At 35.4% G+C, this 19,964-nt stretch overlaps 1 protein-coding gene and 1 pseudogene across 5 annotated transcripts in view; one reads left to right on the top strand and one right to left on the bottom strand.

The window, feature by feature from the left end:
* Tenm1 (teneurin transmembrane protein 1) overlaps positions 1-19,964 on the top strand; it is an 820,708-nt gene that overhangs the window by 192,363 nt on the left and 608,381 nt on the right. The window lies entirely within an intron of this gene.
* LOC128117608 (acidic leucine-rich nuclear phosphoprotein 32 family member A-like) lies at positions 37-8,694 on the bottom strand (annotated as a pseudogene).

Genomic DNA, 19,964 nt, shown 5'->3' with positions numbered 1-19,964 from the left:
ATCCAATAGGGATTTCATAGAATTGGTTAATTCTCCTTAGTCATCCTCTTCGTCCTCATTTTCTCGTTCTCATTTAACTTCTGACCCCTTTCTTCTTTGCTAGCATCTTCCTCTTCCTTGTCATCCACATCCCCATCATTATAAACTTCGTCATCCTCCTCTTCCTCCCCTTCTTTTCCTCATTGTCTTCTTCCTCCTTTTTCATTTCCTGGGTATATTCATACTCCTCATCCTCATCTTCCTCACTGTAATCCTTTACTAGCCCCCAATGTCAGAATCAGCGGCCTCTGTGTTATTTCTGTTTAGCCTCTGGGGTACATGACCTGGGGCAGGAGCTTGAACAACTTTTCCCTGTAGTCATTCAGGCTGGTCACCTCTCAGTTAAACAGATCTAGGCTCTTGAAATTGTCTAACTTCTCCAAGGACTCTCTGGTGCTGAAGTCTTTTAATTTGTTGCCACTTAAATTTTGATCCTTAAAGTTCAGACTTTTTTTTTCTGCCACTACTTCCAGGCCCTCTGAGATTCTGGTATCACTCAGTTCAAGCTTCTCGAGTTTAATTTTGGTTAAGTTTGCAATGAGCAGGGGCAAGGGGGAAGATCTATGTTGATTGCACTTAAGAATTCCAGTTTTTCAAACTCCTCTCTGAGGCCTTGGATTTGGCCTTAAACTGACCAACAGTTGTCAGGATAAATGCTTTCACTGAAGAGGGCGTCTTCTTCCGCTGTTCGAAATGAATTGCTTGTCCACTTTCATTTCTCACTCTTTGTCTCTGAAAGGGATCCTGTGCCAGCAGAATTCAATCAATAAACCCACAGCTATGCCTTTTAGGATTTTGAAGACTCGACCAGCTTTACTGGGTTCTTTTCCATTAAATTTTTATGTAGAAGTCCTAAGAGCAGATATCTCCATCTTGACTTTAATGGTGAATAAGGTATAATATAGCACCAATAACATGTTTGTTTACTGTAGATTTTTATTAAATATCCTTTAAAATATCCCTAATAGTCTATTAAAGTGTTTTGAAATATCAGTGGATATTTACTGTTTTGAAAGTTATTTCTGAATTTATTCAAATAACATGTTTATAGTTTTGTTATTTGGATAATTGAGTTAATTACATTGGTTAATAATTTTACTGATAGATAAGTATTTCATTTCGGAGAAAATCAACTTGCCGTGATATTTATACATTTTTAGGAATTCATAGAACTGGTTCACTACTTCTTCTTTTATTTATTTTAGTTTTTGAGATTATATTATAATTATACCATTTCCTCCTTCAATTTCCTCCCTCTAAACCCTCCCATATAAGCCTGCTTTCTCTCTTTCAAATGCATAGGCACTTCTAAAATTTTTGTTGCACAGATATAGACATATGCAAATGTGCATGTATGTACATATGTATCCCTAAATATAACCTGCTTAGTCTGTGTAATGTTACATGTATATTTATATAATATTTGTGTTTTCAAGGCTGTCCATTTGGTATTAGATAGCCAACTGGTGTACTCTTCTTGAGAGAAGTCTATTTCTCCTAGCTTTCAGAATTATTTAGTTACCTGTAGTTCTTTGTGTAAGATTGAGGCGCTATGGACTTTCCCCTGTCCACATTAGCATGTCTAATGTTTTATCCTTGTTCAACTCATGTTTAGACAGACTGGTAATGCCACGGCCACATGGCAACTTATAGATTAATAGAAATGGGTTAAGTTATAAGAGCTAGCTAGCAAGACGTCTGCCATAGGTCATATAATTGGTAATTAATATAAGCCTCTGAATGATTATTTTATAAGTGGCTGCATTACCGCGGGGCTAGGAGGGACCAGAGAAACACAGACCAGGGGGGCTGGTGGGACTGGAGAAAATTCTGGCTACAGGCATGGTGTTTTCAGGAATAGGTATTAACCGTCCACCTCTTCAAGACAACTAAGGTCAATAGTAATAGCCTGTAATGCTTTGGAAGTCTCTTAGACAATATTGACCTACAACTCAAAGGAAGGCTTCTCATGCCTGGTACTTGGATTTTTGTTAGATCTGAAATGAAATTTTCCCATCTGGGTTTACAGTGCTCTTTGCAAGAGGCTCACTATGTCTTTTAAGAATTATTGCATGAAATTAATGTCCAATTTTCTTCTTTCAAGTTGCCTTTGTCAAATTTTTGAATCATGATTACAAGTGTCACTAACTAAGCAGTTAGGTTTCCTTATTTTAATCTTGAATTTTGTTCATTCAGAGCAAAATGTATTGAAAGTCCGGTAAATTTTATATAAATTACATATTATAAACATGCATGCAGGTGTGCACACACACACGTGTGTGTGCTATATCATTTTAGACACTTCTATGTATTTAATGAAAAGGTGAATCATTTTGAATTTTGATGTTCTTCATAGTTCAACTCCTCTGTAAATAAAGAAGTGCAATTCAAACTAACAGTACTTTATGTACTTGCATAATCTCAAACTTTCTTTATGACACTACGTTTCTATGCAAACTATATTAATCCACTTTATACAAAAAAATACAGGAATAGTTAACTTTATTTTGTCAGGATTTTCAGAAATGATTATTGCCAAATAAATTTTATACCTTTGCTTTATATTGAATATTCCTGATATAATATGCTTATATTAACTCTCAAGTATAAATCTGAAGGTCTCACTGATTATTGGTAAGTAGCACACAAAGAAAGAAATAAGAAGGCCAAATAGAATTGATTGGCAATTGATAGGTCACTCTGTATTCTCAGGGGTAATCCAGAGATTTAGAGAAATCTAATACCTTTACATTAAAAACAGTGGAAGTATAAATAGCTCCTTTGTGTTTTGCTAAATCATATTGGTAGTAATTAGGTTAGAGGACAAAGGCTAACTTGCTTTATTCTAATTACATTGTAATGGATAATAAGAATTTGTTTTGATTGGTAGGAAGGTCCATGACTGAACATAGTGGGTCCTGATCCATCCTAGACCATAGTCTATACCACTGACCAAATGACAGAAGTATTTAGACGATCATGTCCTTATTCATGAAGCACAGGGAACTCATGAAAATTTTATACATGTCACATGTCATCATCTAGTGTCATTTTTTTTCTCAAAATGCTTTCCATTGTTGTCTCTAGAATCTTACCTTCCTGGTGGATGATGAGCCATAAGGTATTTTCTGGTTCTAAATTTAAAGTTACCACATGTCAGTGATGAAACTCTGCCAAATACTGTGTTCCATGGATTTTCACTTGTAGCTTTCAGAACTTATGAGTACTTCTTAATGATTTAACTTGTTTTGAGCCTATAATTCTGTAGCTCAATATGCAAGATATTTGATGATAATAAATCTGCATCTTAAAAGATTATTATGGAACACAAGAAAAGTAAAAATAAATAATTACAAAAGAAAATTATATTCCTTGGTGATTCACAGGAGGATTTGTCCACAAATAAGATAGCCCTAGGTTTCTCTAATAGAAAAACAATTGTATAGTAAGTAACTCTGAGGCATAAATGTTCTCATTAAGTGTGAAATGATTTGCTCTAAATTAATTAGGTCCCTTGATGCCTAGGGTGCTAAAGACAAATTTTAAAAGAAATGTAATTGTGCAAATGGTTTAAAATCAATCATTATATATCATATTTGAGAATAGATATTTGGAATACTAGGTTTTAAAATTCCCAAAATCAGAGATCCTACTACATATCACAATAGAAGTAATTTCCTCACTTTGTCACAATTTCAAAATACCCCCTTAGCCTCCCGAGTGCTGGGATTAAAGGTGTGCGCCACCACCACCCCACTACAGAGTGAGTTCCAGGAAAAGGCGCAAAGCTACACAGAGAAACCCTGTCTCGAAAAACCAAAAAAAAAAAAAAATAAATAAATACCCCCTTAGCCTTTGAGGAACAAACCTGAAACTACATTTTTCACCAGGATGCTTCCCTGTTGCTTCCAGCCTCATTTTACTGGGCACTGAGCAATTCTTCTCATTGTTGATTAGCACCCTCTTTGCATAGTGACAAGATATGAGATAAGTAAGACTGAGCCCTCTAAGTTTCCAGTTGTATTTCAACTAAGAATTTGAGTCTCATCAAAGAATCCATACATGTGGAACTTTCAGTTGGTGAGTAGAGTCTGTGTGGTTTAAAGCAAGGCCATCTTGCTTGTGTAAAATCTTATTATTTGACCTGTTAGAGTGAGGAACACATTAATACTTGAATGTTGAAGAAGGCCCTTGGTGTTATATGAAAGGATCTAGCAATAGACATTTCTGGCCAAATAAACATTCAACAAGTATTTGCTGGATTAGCAAATGGCTATAAATTCCTCCAGGTATTGGTAGCAGTTCCTCAATTTATCCAGGACTTATTTGTCATCATCAGAGTGAACAATGATGCTTTCATTCACCTCTAAGTGGCATAGGACAACGTAGAGCAGGGGTTGACAGACCACAACCCTCTCCTAAATGTGGCCTAACCTTTGTTTCTGAATGGTTCACAAGCTAAGGATTGTTTTTGATCTTTTAAAATTGTTAAAATAAAAATAAATCAGAAGACAGTCTTTTGTAAAATGTGAAAATTATATACAGTTTCTGTACCCATGGAAAACAAATTTACTACAGCATGGAATACACATTCATACACTTAAATGAGGTTTTTGTAATGCAAAGGTATAAAACATTTACTACCTGACTCTTTACAGAAAAAAGAATATTTTCCAACCCCTAACCTACAAGATTGATTAAATGGTTTTCATAAAGATATCTACTAGGGGAAACTGTGACTACTTCATTCTACCTGAGCTTACAGGCCTTATAATATTACCATGGGCTGATGCACAAGAATAGAACAATGACTCCTGCCATAATTGTCCACATTCAGAGAAAACTGCAGGTATAGCTGATGCCAGATGTTTAAGAAATGAGACCTGAAATGAAACTGCAGAAGTCTTTATAGAAAAACTAGAGAAATGATATAAGAGCCACATCAAGTATTTGGCACGAAGCTCAAGCAAAAGAACTATTTGTTTTTAATTTAGTATATAATTCCTGGGATGGGTTTTTAACAAGACACATTCACAGAAACTCAGTTCCCATAAGACAGTTTTCTACTCTAGGGCAAAAACTTTCACTTCCTTAAAATTAACATAGTATCAAACAGTGAAAGGAAAAACTACATCTTATTTTATCAACACTGAGTCATATAGAAAATGTTGACAATTTATTTACAATTATATTAAGAAGTTGTGGGGTTATAATTCCATCCGGAGGAGGTAAGTACGTAAGTTAGGGATAGAGGAGGGCAATATCAGATTTTGAATCAAAGAAAATAGAGATTTCAGTACCACGGTCATTTTTAGGTGTAAAAGCTTCCAATGTGGTCTGTGTTAAAATAATACAAATGAAAGTGAAGTTTAACTAATAGAGTTCATTTAACTAACGAAGACAATGAAACCAGATATTTCACTCCCTGAATGGGATTACATTTGGCGGTTATCTAGTTAATGTGATTCATTGGGATTTGTAAATTGGATCATTCAGAGTCCAAAGTGAAATGGTGATTTAAATGCAGCCCAATGGCCTCTAGAGAAATAATCAATTCCTTAGAATTCATCTGAAGAATTAAGTTTTATCCTAATTACTCACCTGGAGAATTAACTAGAATTTTGAAGCAGTTGACTGGGGAAAAAATAAACCTGGTCCTTCCACTTAGACAAAACCTCCAGGGAAAACCTTTGGGAACATTTGAGCCCATTAACAAGCCTGAAGCCTATTTTCATGATAAAAAATGTATTCAATTATGTGGCTTGGTGGAGTTAGCAGATCTATTCACTTGTAACTTAGTATTTATGAGACTCTACCATCTATCAAATACTCATGAAATAATTAAGTACACCAATGTAACATGCAAACAACAAAATAGGTTGTATGCCTTCCTGGAATTTATGTTATTTGTTGAAGTGTGATTATCTCTGTGTGGGGGACGGTACATGGACATGTTTATGAATGCTTGCATGTGTGTGGTTCATGTTGGTGAGGGTGGGTATGTATATGGGAATGGGCACATATAAAGGTCCAAAGTTGGTCTCAGATATCTTCTTTAATTGCTCTACACTGCATTCATTTATTTATTTATTTATTTATTTATTTATTTATTTATTTATTTAATGTTTTTTTTTTGAGTCAGAACCTATCTCTGAAACTGAAGCTCATGAACATTGGCTAATATAGGTAGTCTGCTTGCCTTGAGAATTTCCTGACTCTGCTCTGGAGTACCAGGATTACAGGCAGACACCTTGCCCATTCAAGTTTTTGGTAAGTCCTGCAGAACCAAACGCTGGTGTCCATAGTTGCTTTCAAGTGCTTTATCCACTGAGCAATCTTGGAGCCTGGACTTTGAAATATTTTTATAACTTGGTGTGGTGGTATACACATTTAATCCCAGCACTCAGGAGGAAGAGGTAGGTGGATCTCTGTGAGCTCAAAGTCATCCCAGTATACATCATGAAATAATTTCATTGCTTTATTTTTAATTATTTTAAACTTATATATATGAAAAGCAATCAGTGAGGTATCATGGTATATTTCAATATATATATATATATATATATATATATATAATCATATAATTTATAAACTATAATATATACTACATCCTCACACATATCTCATTTCTTTATTAAAAATTTCAATATCATTTTTCATACTCTTTAAAATATATACAATATTGTTTTCTTTCTTTTTTTTTTTTTGGCTTTTTGAGACAGAGTTTCTCTGTGTAGTTTTGTTGCCTGTCCTGGATCTCACTCTGTAGACCAGGCTGGCCTCGAACTCACAGAGATCCACCTGGCTCTGCCTCCCAAGTGCTGGGATTAAAGGCATGCACCACCACCACCCAGCACAATATTGTTTTCTATAGTTATCTTATTGCATAACATAATACTACAATGTCTTTATTCCTATGGGAATATAACTCTGTACCTACTAATCAGCCTTTCCCCATCCTCCCCTACTCCTCCCAGCATCTATTCTTCTTGCAAATTCTAGGACATCAACCTCATAATCTGCAGATCACGGAGACTTGTCTTTCATGGGTGGCTTATTTTATTTAACATAAAATCTCTGCTTCCTACTATTGCTGTCACAAATGACAGGATTTCATCTTTTTTTTTAGCTAAATAGTAATCTGTTCAGCAACAGCTGATAGACCCAGGTTGTTAAACTCACAGTTTTATGAAATAGGCACAAACAGTAATTACCATAGAAATAATTTCAGGCAGGGGCACATATGTATAACAAAACAAAGTAATCCAAAAGAAGCTAGAATGAGTGACACTGCTTCTGATACTATAGAAACATCAGGGTTTCATAAGTTACTGGCTCTGAGTTGTAAAACCAAAGGCCTGGAAGAAGCTGGCATGGGAATATGTTCGAGGAGTACACCCAAATATGTAAAATCAATCCTGATATACAAGCAGATTTCATTTATAAGACTATATTGTCATGCTCACCATCCAATCTCAAGTTTTGTATTTCAATCAATACTCTGAAAAAAATTGTGAAGGGTAACTATGATGCCTAATTATTATCATTATTTTAATATACTTATGGGAGTTACTTCATTTTTTAATAAAAATCATAGCATTTCAATATCATATAGTATGGGTACGTTATTTTATAAGAACAAAGGTCAAAGGTTCAGGGAGACTAAATAGTAATTATCAGTCCACCTAGAGAATAGTCTCATGATTAGAGAGAGAGAACCTGGAAGCCACAGTTTTCATGCTGAATATGCAAATTGCATTCCATCTTAAGTCATATCTGCAATTATAAGAGTCTTTGGCTTAATTATTATCAGCCACGGACAATATATAACATTTAATATTTGCCGCTTTAGTTTTCATCTGAGCATTCATATTGCTTATAAACAAACTAGAGAACATGACTAACTTCATACAGTGTTATTCAAGATTACCCAGATATTGTTTCTATACCCCCTCTTCTCTCCAGGAATTGAAGCCAGGCAGATACAATACTAAGTATGCATTTGGACCACTTTGCACATGTTCATTTCTCTTATTGGTTTATTTATTAAGTCAAGATAATTCTTTGAACATAAAATTTTTCATAGTATAAAATTTTAAGTAGAGATTTGTTTCATTAGCTTTGGTTTGGATTTGGATTCAGCTGCCCTAGCACCAATGTTAACATCCCCATCACTGGACGCAGCTTGTGGGATATTCATTGACTTTATGTCCATAGTAAAGTAGTCTACATCATTTTGTTTGTGCAAAATGCACTGGGCTATGGTTGATAGGTTTTTCATTTTCAACTCACATATGTAAAGCATTTTCAATATCAACAAGCTTTAGCTAACAAAGTCAGCAATTTATGACAAGCAAACAGCTCTGCTTACCTTTCATTTGTCAAAGGTTGATGAAAAACATCTACATTGCTTGTTCAGTCTGTTAATTTGTACATTTTCATCCCAGCCATACTGACAAGCTATGGCCTGTCCACTCATATTAATCTGGAGGAATGTGTTGCCAATAAGAAGTTTCAACTCCTTTACATGTGATACACAATACAAAAAAAGTTCTTTATAAAACAATATTTGAAATTTTAACTATGTTTAACATTATATATGTGGCATACTTTAGATGAACTATTGAGCACAAAGTTCAAAGACACGGGTTTCATGCTCTCAGGATTATAATTTGTTTACTTCAAAATGAGTGAATATTAAGTATCTCCAAGGAACATTTCCCTCCCTACTTCTAGGGAGACCTCAAACTTATGATCATCTTGAGATAAAATGAGAGGTAGCAAGAAAGAAAGAGGGATGGATGAAGAAAGGGAAGGAAACAAACAGAGGGAGGGAAGGAGGAGAGAGATCAGTTTTAGGCTTTTCAGTGGTTAGTAGTGATCAGAAGAAATGATACGGAAATAAGGACAGACTTGAAAGAGTGCCAGCATCATGTTCATTATAAAAACAATCATAAAGTATGTTTAACATGTATTAAATTTAAAATTATTAAAAGAAAACTCAAAAATTTCCAAAGGACCTAGATAATATAAAGTTCTTCATATTTGTTTTCTATGCGAAATGAATCATGGCAATTTATTATCCTGAAGACATTCAAGTTACAAACATTACTAGAAGAGTGAATTTTATTGTGGATAATAGGCTAATGACTATGGACTTTTTTTTTTTAAATTTATTTTGCAATACAATTCAGTTCTACATATCAGCCACGGATTCCCTTGTTCTCCCCCCTCCCGTCCCCCTCACGTTCCCCCCAACCCCCCCCCATTCCCATCTCCTCCAGGGCAAAGCCTTCCCCACAGACTGAGGTCAACCTGGTAGACTCAGTCCAGGTAGGTCTAGTCCCCTCCTCCCAGGCCGAGCCAAACAATCCTGCATAGGCCCCAGGTTTCAAACAGCCAACTCATGCAATGAGCACAAGATCTGGTCCCACTGCCTGGATGCCTCCCAAACAGATCAAGCCAATCAACTGTCTCACCCATTCAGAGGGCCTGATCCAGTGGGGACCCCTCAGCCATTGGTTCATAGTTCATGTGTTTCCATTCATTTGGCTATTTGTCCCTGTGCTTTATCCAACCTTGGTCTCAACAATTCTCGCTCATATAAACCCTCCTCATTCTCGCTAATTGGACTCCCAGAGATCCACCCAGGGCCTAGTCATGGATCTCTGCATCCAGATCCCTCAGTAGTTGGATGAGGTTTCTAGCACAACAATTAGGGTGTTTGGCCATCCCATCACCAGAGTAGGTCAGTTCGGGCTGTCTCTCGACCATTGCCAGCAGTCTGTTGTGTGGGTATCTTTGTGGATTTCTGTGGGCCTCTCTAGCACTTTGCTTCTTCCTATTCTCATGTGGTCTTCATTTACCATGGTCTCCTATTCCTTGTTCTCCCTCTCTGTTGTTGATCCAGCTGGGATCTCCCGTTCCCCCAAGCTCTCTTTCCCTCAACCCTCGCCTTTCATTACCCCCACTCATGTCCAGGCTGTTCATGTAGATCTCATTCCATTTCTCTGTCATTGGGCGATCCCTGTGTCTTTCTTATAAAAGGATATGAGCAGCTCAGCTCTAGGTCTAGTGTATAGTAGATGCTCAGCTGTTGATTGGTTAATAAACTATTAGTTCTGCATATGTAATTTGATTTTTGAATCCAAAGATGATCTGAACAAGTGAAATAGTTTTATGTATTTTCACAAGTTAATGGCAGAAGAGGAATGAGATCTCTGATAATTTGAATTCAAATTCAGTCATGGAATTTTCTTCCATATTACTGTCCTTATAATTTATTGTTCTTCCTCCTTTTGTTCTTACTTATTACTTGTATTGAGAGGATATAAGAATTTTATGATTTTTTTATCGTCACAAAACTTTAATACAAGAACAAAGCATCAATACTATACCAAAATATAAATACCTACCTTTCAAGCTTATCACTTATCCCTCCCCAAACAGGTCAGTATGCATTTACTGTCCCTTTTGTAGGTCAAATCTCCCAAATGAGGATTGGAGCTACTGCCAAGCACTAAGCCTTTGCTCATTAAGCAGCTTTTGGACATCATATTCTCTCAATAAGTTATCAAGTTAAGTTCCTTCCCCTATATTATTAGTTTTCTGCTCTCATGAGATATTGCATAGTACTTCTGGAAGTGTTATTTTCTTCATGTGCTGGAGATAAGGTTTCATTAAAGTTTGCTGGGTAAAATACAATATTCTTATTGTATTTTGACTTATTTTGACTTCACATGAGCAACTATTTTTTCAGTATACATACATTTGATTATAATAAACGTTTGCTAAATTACATAGCTCAAAATTATCTGTTATGGCCTCAGCAAATGGCTCAGTGAATAAAGTGGTCATTGCAAAATCATGAGTAGAGTTCAGATCCCTAAAACACATATAAACGTTGAGTAAGCATGGCAGACCCACCAATAATTCCAGCACTCAGAATGTGGCGATAAAGGATTCCTGGAGCAAACTGAATAGCCAAACTCACTGTATCTGCATTGCCTGGGTTCAAATAAGACTACTTCAATACTTCAATATAAATGATGGAGAGCCTGGGACCTTCACAGACATGCATGTGTATACACATATATGCACACACACACACACACACACACACACACACACACACACACACACGAATTAAAAAATTAAAAATAAATATATAAATAAAGATAGTCTGTCATATAAAACACTAAAAGATATCTGTTTGTTTCTCAAGAACCTGTTCTTCACTGTTTTACTTTAGTAGTTGTGTTTAGTGTGCTTACCAACCTTCATGAAGTGCTAGTAAATCTTCAATACATTACTGTGGACAAACTGGTGATTTACTTGGCCTGAAAGCAGATTAGTGCTCCAGGAATAACAAGAACCTTCCTCAGAGCTTTTCAGAAGCTAGGTTGAAACTTCCACTCTACTTTTCAGTCTATTCAAATATATCTCTCCTTTTGATACACATAAAAACATGTGTCCCTGAACGCTAAGAAGTGTTATTTTCTGTAGATTCTTTATGAAAATATTTATCTTTACCATTTTTCAAATCTAAAATTATATTGTGATAGAAAGCATGCATTTCCAAGTTATATACCAAATAATACTACTGTACAGATTTTGAAATTATCCTTTCCAATCCAGCTACTGTGGTTGGGAATGAGTCATTGATCTATACCATGCCAAAACAAACTAGAGAAAAATAAAATAATCAATTCACTATTTAATAAAAAATCTTTGTGGGTACTGCAAACATGTGGTATCCATGTCTATATGTAGTCAAAGTCCCTATACATATAAAGTTAAAATAAGTAATAAAATCTTGAAAAACCCTTTGGCTAAGTCAGTGTCTCTCAAATAATTGCTTCAACAAAAGTTAAATAAAAATTGTTTAATGATTTAAATTCTTATTAGAAAACACTGAATTCTATTCTTTTTGTGATAATAAAATGTTTCTGTTTGCCAAAAATTGTTTTTATGGAAATGAAAGAATTTTGCTCTTAAAGTACAAAGGAAAAAATTATATTACCTCCCAACTTTCTCCTCTAAACTGGCCTGCTGTTTGTGATTTCTAACTGAACAGACTGCTGTCCTTATGACTATCTGAAAATCTGAAAATACTTTGGCTACAGTTGATAATTGTACTATTATAATGTCTTACATCCATTCTCATTTACCCTTTCAGTATGGATATGCAATATCAGTATTCCCATTGTGCTGTTGGAGATTCAGAAACAGTGAAGACACATTTGATTTTACTATTGAAGCAGATTACAAACTTTGTTGTAAATCACATATTTTAATTCTTATTGAATTGTTCTTTAAACCTGCATTGCTGCACAATTCTGGGCTCCACATGTCTTTTGATAGATGAATTATTAGATGTATAGGCATAAGCTTTATTAGACGATGAATAGGTAGGCAATTATAGCACTAGGAAAGAAGTGTTGGTCTAAGTACTAATTTTTATAGATATGTGCTTTATTTTCAAACAAATAATGTTTAGCAAAGAAAGATTTAACAAAAATATTTTGTGTTATATTATCCACTTCTAGATTAAGTTTGCTGAGCTGTTGGAGCTGGCTAAGGTTCACACACTTAATCTGGTTACAATGTTGCCTGCCCATTAACTGGGGTGTATTGATTTTTTTCTAAAGTTGGAGAATACAGTGACTCAGAATCTTTAGCCTCTGATTTAATCAACCTCAAATAAACACCAAACTGAAATGATTTCTCAGTTTATCAAATAATATCACTCAAATGCAGACTATCATTTATTGCTGTGGCATATCTAGGACTCTAAGTACAAATTATCTAGTGAAAGTTTTTGCCTTTCAACTAAACACCCAATATTAGTCCTACCTGTTAATAAAGGGCAGAGACAGTTAAGCAGAATCTTTCTTGGTGGTTGTATTATATATTATGTTTATGGTTATTACAGAATAAAATATTAAGTGGTGATTACTATTAAATTAAGTAGTAACATATTTATCAGTCCGACTTTAAAATGCATAGTCTGTTTTAAAACAAAATTTCTGCAATAAAATTTGGACAAAATGTCAAAAACCTTCACCCAAAGCAGTCATTTTATACTCAATCCTCCCATGTGAGTACCCATTCCTATTTGTCTCAAGTTCTGAACTTTTTAGACAATCAGTTTAATCGCTGATTTTCCTCATAGAACAGCTAAAGGGGATGTAAGCTACTTTGGAGATGAGGCTGTTGCAATGCAGAAAATATAAGTAATATTATAAAGCGCATTTATGAAGACTTTCTCTCAATTGCTCTGGTTAGAACTGGAGATGCTGAAAGTTTTGGAGCTCTGTCTTCCTAATGATAAAACAATTTATACGAAATTAAAACATTGCATGTTGACTAATCAGTTGATCTACACCAATGCTCTGAAATCTGCAGTCCTAACCATAGCTTTAGACTTATTGTTCTTGAAATTGTACCACTAAAACACTTTGAAAAATGTCCAATAAGTACTTTGAAAACAGTTGTTAGATTATTTTAATCCACCAATCAGATATCTAAAAATGTATAGATGTAAAGTAAAGGATGACTGGACTGCAACTCCCAACTCCAGGGAGGCTACCTATTAAAGAGGACCCTAAGAAAGACACAGGGATCGCCCAACGACAGAGAAATGGAGGAGATCTACATAAGCAAACTGGACATGAGGGTGGATAATGAAGGGCAAGGGTCGGGGGAAAGAGAGTTAGGGGAGCAGGAGGTCCCAGCTGGATCAGGAAAAGAGTGGGAGAACAAGGAAAGAGATACCATGATAAATGAAGACCCCACGAGAATAGGAAGAAGCAAAGTGCTAGAGAGGTCCCCAGAAATCCACAAAGATACCTCCACAAAAGACTAATGGCAATGGTCAAGAGAAAGCCAGAACTGACCTACTCTGGTGATTGGATGGCCGAACATCCTAACTGTCATGCTAGAACTCTCATCTAGTGACTGATGGAAGCAAATGCAGAGATCCATGTCCAGGCCCCAGGTGGAGCTCCAGGAGTCCAATCGGCGCGCGCGCGCGAGAGAGGAGGGATTATATGAGTAAGAGATGTTGAGACCGTGATTGGAAAAAGCACAGAGACAAATAGCCAAACTAGTGGAAACACATGAACTATGAACCAATAGCTGAGCCCCCATGGAACTGGATCAGGCCCTCTGGAGAAGTGAGACAGTTGATTAGCTTGAACTATTTCGTAGGCCCCCAGGCAGTGGGACCAGGACCTGACTTAGAGCATGAGCTGGCTGTTTAGAACCTAGGGCCTATGCTGGGACATTTTGCTCAGCCTTGGTGAAGGAAGAGGGGACTGGACATGACTCAACTGAATCTACCAGGCTGAGCTGAATCCCCAGGGGAGACCTTGCCTTGGAGGAGGTGGGAATGGGGGGTGGATTGGGAGGAGGGCGGGGGTGGGTGGGAGGAGGGAGGACAGGGGAATCCATGGCTGATATGTAAAATTTAATTTTTTATAAAATAAAAAATAATCAAAGAACAAAAAAAGTTATAGCATTGCCTATATTTACAGAGAATGAAAAATGTCATGTTATACAATCAATACTTATTGAATGATCTCAATTATTACATTTGAGTTGGTTTCACCATGTTTGCATTTTCATTCTTGGTCACATACTATCAATATTCACCTGTTTTCTTCCTTTGGACTTCATGTAAATTGTTCTTGATGATAAGGAAACACATTAAATGTAGTGTTTTCTTGATATAGACTAGTTTTCTGGAAATAGAGTTACATTATTCTGTAAATATCTAACTCACTTCCAATTATATAATGAATTTTGTGGATATTTATTAAAGAAATGATTTGAATTAAATTATTTCAGCTTGCAGAACTGTCTCTAGGTATGGTTGTATAATTTAATTATTGCTGCTCGATGTTGTTTTTATATTATATAAGATTGATAAATATGTTTAATTGGATTGTCCCTTTTAGCGTATTAAAGTTATTAAGGAGCTCATTCATTTCTAAATGTTTAGTTTTACATTTGAAAGTGAGCATGGATATATTTCTCACTTTGGTATACTGCATTATTCTTTCCGAAAAGTTTTTTTTTAAGTCTATATAAAGCAAATCTGAGGTGCCTACAGTGGAGCACTCCAAAATGTGTTTGGAGTGTTTTCTAGAAAATTTCACCACACATATATCTATAGACACAAACACACAGACATACACACAGCCACACACATACGCACACATACACACACGCACATGCACATGCACACTCATGGGGTGGGTGGCTGGCAGCTGGAAAAAATAAAAACACACTTACATATGTTGTTTTTAACTTAGAAAAATAATTACCATCAGATGTATTATTGATGTCCATTGCATAAAAGTTTATCAGACTGTTGAACACATTCTTTAATAAGGAAATCTGTTTTAATGTACATTTTCCTAAAATGATTTGAACATAGTTATTTGTGTGCATATGTCTCTACTCTTATCACAAGCAACAGGTAGTGTGTGGAACCTATTTTAGGTAATACGTGTCTAGTCTTATTTCCTTCAGTATTATGTTAAATTGAAATTTGAATAGTAATAGCTATACTTTTGGAAGTATCATGAGCAAGAGGAGAAAACATTTCATTTTATGTTTCTAGTGCCTAGCATAATGTCTGACAGAAAAAGGCATATATTAAGCTAAAGAATCAGTAAATAACTGAATTAACAATCTTAGTTTCTCTGCTGTCAATACTTTGCTTCTGAATCTTGAGCCAGTCTTTTAAGAACTGTGTTCAATACTTAAATTGCTTCATCTTAAAAATATTTAAGAGAAAGCACAGGTAGCTCAATGGGTAAGAGTAGGTGCTGTTCTTCCATGGGATCTAAGTTCTGCTCACAGCATCCAAAGCAGGCAACTCACCACCACCTCTAGGTCCTTCAATGCCCTCTTTCGGCCTTTATGGTCACTTTACAACATTTACACACAAATAAAAATAAATTATTACTAATATTAAAATCCTTGAGACCATTTGTCTGAACTATTTAACAGACATTGATAAAAATAAATAGAAATTAAAATGTTTTGCAAGTAAAGTAAAAGGGCTGAGAAGGTAGCTTAGTGGTAGATAGCTTACCCAGTATGCACAAAGTCTTTGGTGTAATCCCCAGTGCAATAAAATAAATAAATAAAATGCCTCTTTTTATATGCAGAAGTATCTGGCTACTAATTTCAGGATATCCAGAAGTTACTTTAAAATATGCCAGCTTAAAAAAAATAGGTGAAATTATGTAGATGTCCCATTCCTAAGCTCTGCAAAAATAAACTTACTTTATGAGGTCTGAGAAGGATATTAATCTATAACTGTAGACATATGAATTCAAGGGGCACTTAAATAATATGTCCACTTAACAAAGTAAAAGTAGTGAGTTTACTGCTGGAGCCTATGATCTCCCCAGCCTTAGCTTCTTGGCCAGATTTACATTACTAGACACATTTTCTTCCTGTGGAGTAGACTTTATATCCATGCAGAAATCAGTTGGTCACCCCTATAGCATTCATGTACTACTACAGTCATGGATATATCTTGACATGTCAGTCATTATAGCTCAGGGTGTTCACTGCTGGATAACACTCTTGATGACCTCCCTAACCCCACATCTAGGTGGCTGCATAACACCTTCTGGTACTGTGAAAGCTAGCCAGCAGGAAGATTCCTTCTCACTATCAGTTTGATTTCTCTGTGTCATGAGACCACAGTGATGTGTGTTGTCTTCAACAATGGGATTTTACCATCATGCTTTGATTGGTAACCAAGAGCAATGGCAATAACTTGGGTGTTTTGGTGGCAGGGGTAGAGGACTTCTGTGACACTCCTGACCAACAACTGGAGGAGAGGTAGGCCATACCTGATCATGTGTTTTTCAATGAATCTATATTATACCCTCCTCCCCACAAGGCTTAGAGAACATTGCAGAAAATGGGGCAGAAAGACTGTAAAAGGCAAATGGCAGAGAGGACTGAAGCAAAAAAGTGTTTTCTGGACAATGGAGGACCATTGCATTCATGAATGCACAGTAACCATGACTGTCTGCCCAAGACCTGTACAAGATCAAGCCAATCAACCTTCCAATCAGTTGATGTGCAAGGGGCTCTCTCACAAGTCCCTAGTCCTAGGTAAGAAACTATTGAGAGTTAATGTCTTTGGAAGGACAGAGAAGCAGTTTTCTTTAAGGGTGTGGTCTCAGGAGGTCACAATGGTCCATTGGATAGCTCCACATCCATGAGTATAGAGTACATACATGGGCAGCACAAATTGAATATGGTATGTAATATTTATTTTAAAAATGGAGTACCAAGTTGGAAGAAAGTAGGAGGTGGGGAATGGATCTGGGTAAACTTAGGGGGTTAGGATGTTAACATGATCAAAATCTATTGTATGCAAGTATGAAATTCTCAAAGAATTAATAAAAATATTGTATTTTAAAATAACTAAAGCATTTTAGCAAAACTAAGTATTGTTTTAGGTGATCAGTATATAGGCATTTATTATACTGTTCTTTTTCAATTTTATTCATGTTTGAGATTTTTTTAAATAAACTTCATAAAATTTAAAACATACAAGACACATAAATCTACAACTATAGGCTGTGTTTTATTTCACATCGATTTTATAAAATAACATTGTAACTGCATATAAGTTCTAATTTATGTACCTTTCTAAAAGTTCACTGAGTTGTATAGAGCTTGCAACTGGCAATATTTGAGTGGCTTCCTTAAATTAGCTATGTGATGTTTTTATTCATGGGTTACTTAAAATAATGTTATTTACTAACATGATTAAAAGACAGAATATATGATTACAAAGAAATATGAATATTTTGCCCTTCCACGTTCTGTATGAACAAAACCAGATATTTGATGAAAGGTCATATCGGACTTGGGAAGCTAGTTCACAAATTTCCTCTATAAGGACATCTGGAGAAAATGAAATTTAACTAAAATTCAAATGTCAATTAATACCATGTTATAACATGATAATTCTCAATGTGTTTTCTATGGATCACTAACAACAATATTCCTGGGAACTTGTTCAAAGTACAATTCCATAGCCTTTATCACAGACTTACTGAATCAGAAACTCTGGAGTTGGAATGACACATTCTATATTTGTACCAAATTTACCAAATGATTATGATAGGTCCCCAAGGATAAGAATATGCTTTCACTTGTTGATCTATAAGAGAAGACTGAAATGCAATGTGAAAATTTTCTGTTCTTAGGAGAAATCTAAGAGTCTGAGGCCATCCTAGACACTCTAGTGATTTCAAGACCAGTCAGGGGTACAGAGTAAGAACTTGTCTCAAAAAAATCTTTCATTACCATTATGATGTCATATGAGATGTAAATCCTCCTCTAACTGTGTAGTAGGAATCACTTAAAAGATATCCCAACACTAATTGATGTCTCCGTCTTTAGAGCATTGTTTTTGATTGTTGAGTTGGTTGTTAAGGTTTGAGAACATGTTTTAATAAACTGAGAGACCTAATGCTTGCACCAGTGACCCAATTCACACAAAACATGTTTACTGATTAGAATGAGAACTTTCACTGTGCTGATATATGTAGACACATTATTCCAGTTGTATTTGATGGCTTATTACCTATTATATCCTTTACAACAAAGATATTCTCTAACTACGATTGGATAATATTTGGAAGGTGGGTGGCAGCAATGTGTAAGATTATACAACTTACTACACCACAATATTTCATTCAGATACCACTTAACTGGGAGCTAGTCACTGATGCACTTCAATTTTGGCAAAAAACAAAACCAAACCATAGCCTTTAGATTTAAATTCCCAAAAGTATATAATAGCTCACACAATTTCATCTTCATATTTTAAGATAAAGAAAACCAACATGTGATATCTTTAAATTAAAACTATTAACCAAGGTTATTCAGAGCAATCCATAAAACTTTTCACTCCACTATTAACTTATCAGTTTACAGAAGGTGATATTTCTATACAAGTACAAATTGATACAGAAATAAAAATTTGGAAACCTTTTTCCAATTGAATACTTGGTATTATATATGCATTCTAAATTAAAGATTATATAGCCTTCTGTTCATACACTTTAAATGAACATGGTCATTTGTCGATGATAGGTCATTCATGTCTTATGTTAGCACATTGCAAGAGTTCCTAATATTCATTGAAACACAGTTTCAGACTTAGCATCACAGGTAGCTTCTTTACCTGCTTTCCATATTATTTGTTACCCTACCAAAATAAAAATGACTGTTTCCAATCCAGACAACTAATATGTGAAATTCGCTGGCACTATCATGCTGGCAAACAGAGGATATAACCTCAGTGTTGCCAACTGTGGTAGATTTTACATTTCCAATGCTTTATTTCATGTTTGCCTTGAATTTATCAAATTCCAGATCAATTAAGAACTGAAAAATTCCCAGTGTCATTGAAAAAGACTTTTTATATTATTGGGTTTTAGGAAAAATTTCAAAAAGCAAGGAGTAAAATCCTGAAGATTGTGAAGATATTTCACATCCTAGTATCTTTAACTGGCATTTGCACCAATGGATTTTAGGGAGGAATCAAATCTTATGGAAGTGGACCATTTTATTATCTTGCTTTATTTTTTCCTAAGTCTCTATGAAACATTTTAACTGAAACCCACCTGTGAAGGGCTTGATGTGTCAAATATAGAGCATTTTATATGTTGGAGCTAATTTGATTTGGGGACTCTGAGTAGAAAACTTAGCTGTCAGTGTGGAGACAGGTTGAAAGCAAGTTTGTGATAAAGGTAAGGTTCAGGAAATTCAGAGGTATCATGATACTTTTGAGCTTTGAATGACGTAGGAAGTAACCCCAGATAAGTCAGGAGGAGATAAAGTGACTTTGAAGACAGGGGATATTGATAGATTTG

Source organism: Peromyscus californicus, unplaced genomic scaffold (genome assembly GCF_007827085.1).
Source record: "Peromyscus californicus insignis strain IS unplaced genomic scaffold, ASM782708v3 Scaffold_10__1_contigs__length_136768540, whole genome shotgun sequence".
NCBI lineage: Eukaryota > Metazoa > Chordata > Mammalia > Rodentia > Cricetidae > Peromyscus > Peromyscus californicus.
The sequence above is the reverse complement of the archived record's forward strand: the minus strand, read 5'-3'. Positions and strand labels throughout refer to the sequence as shown.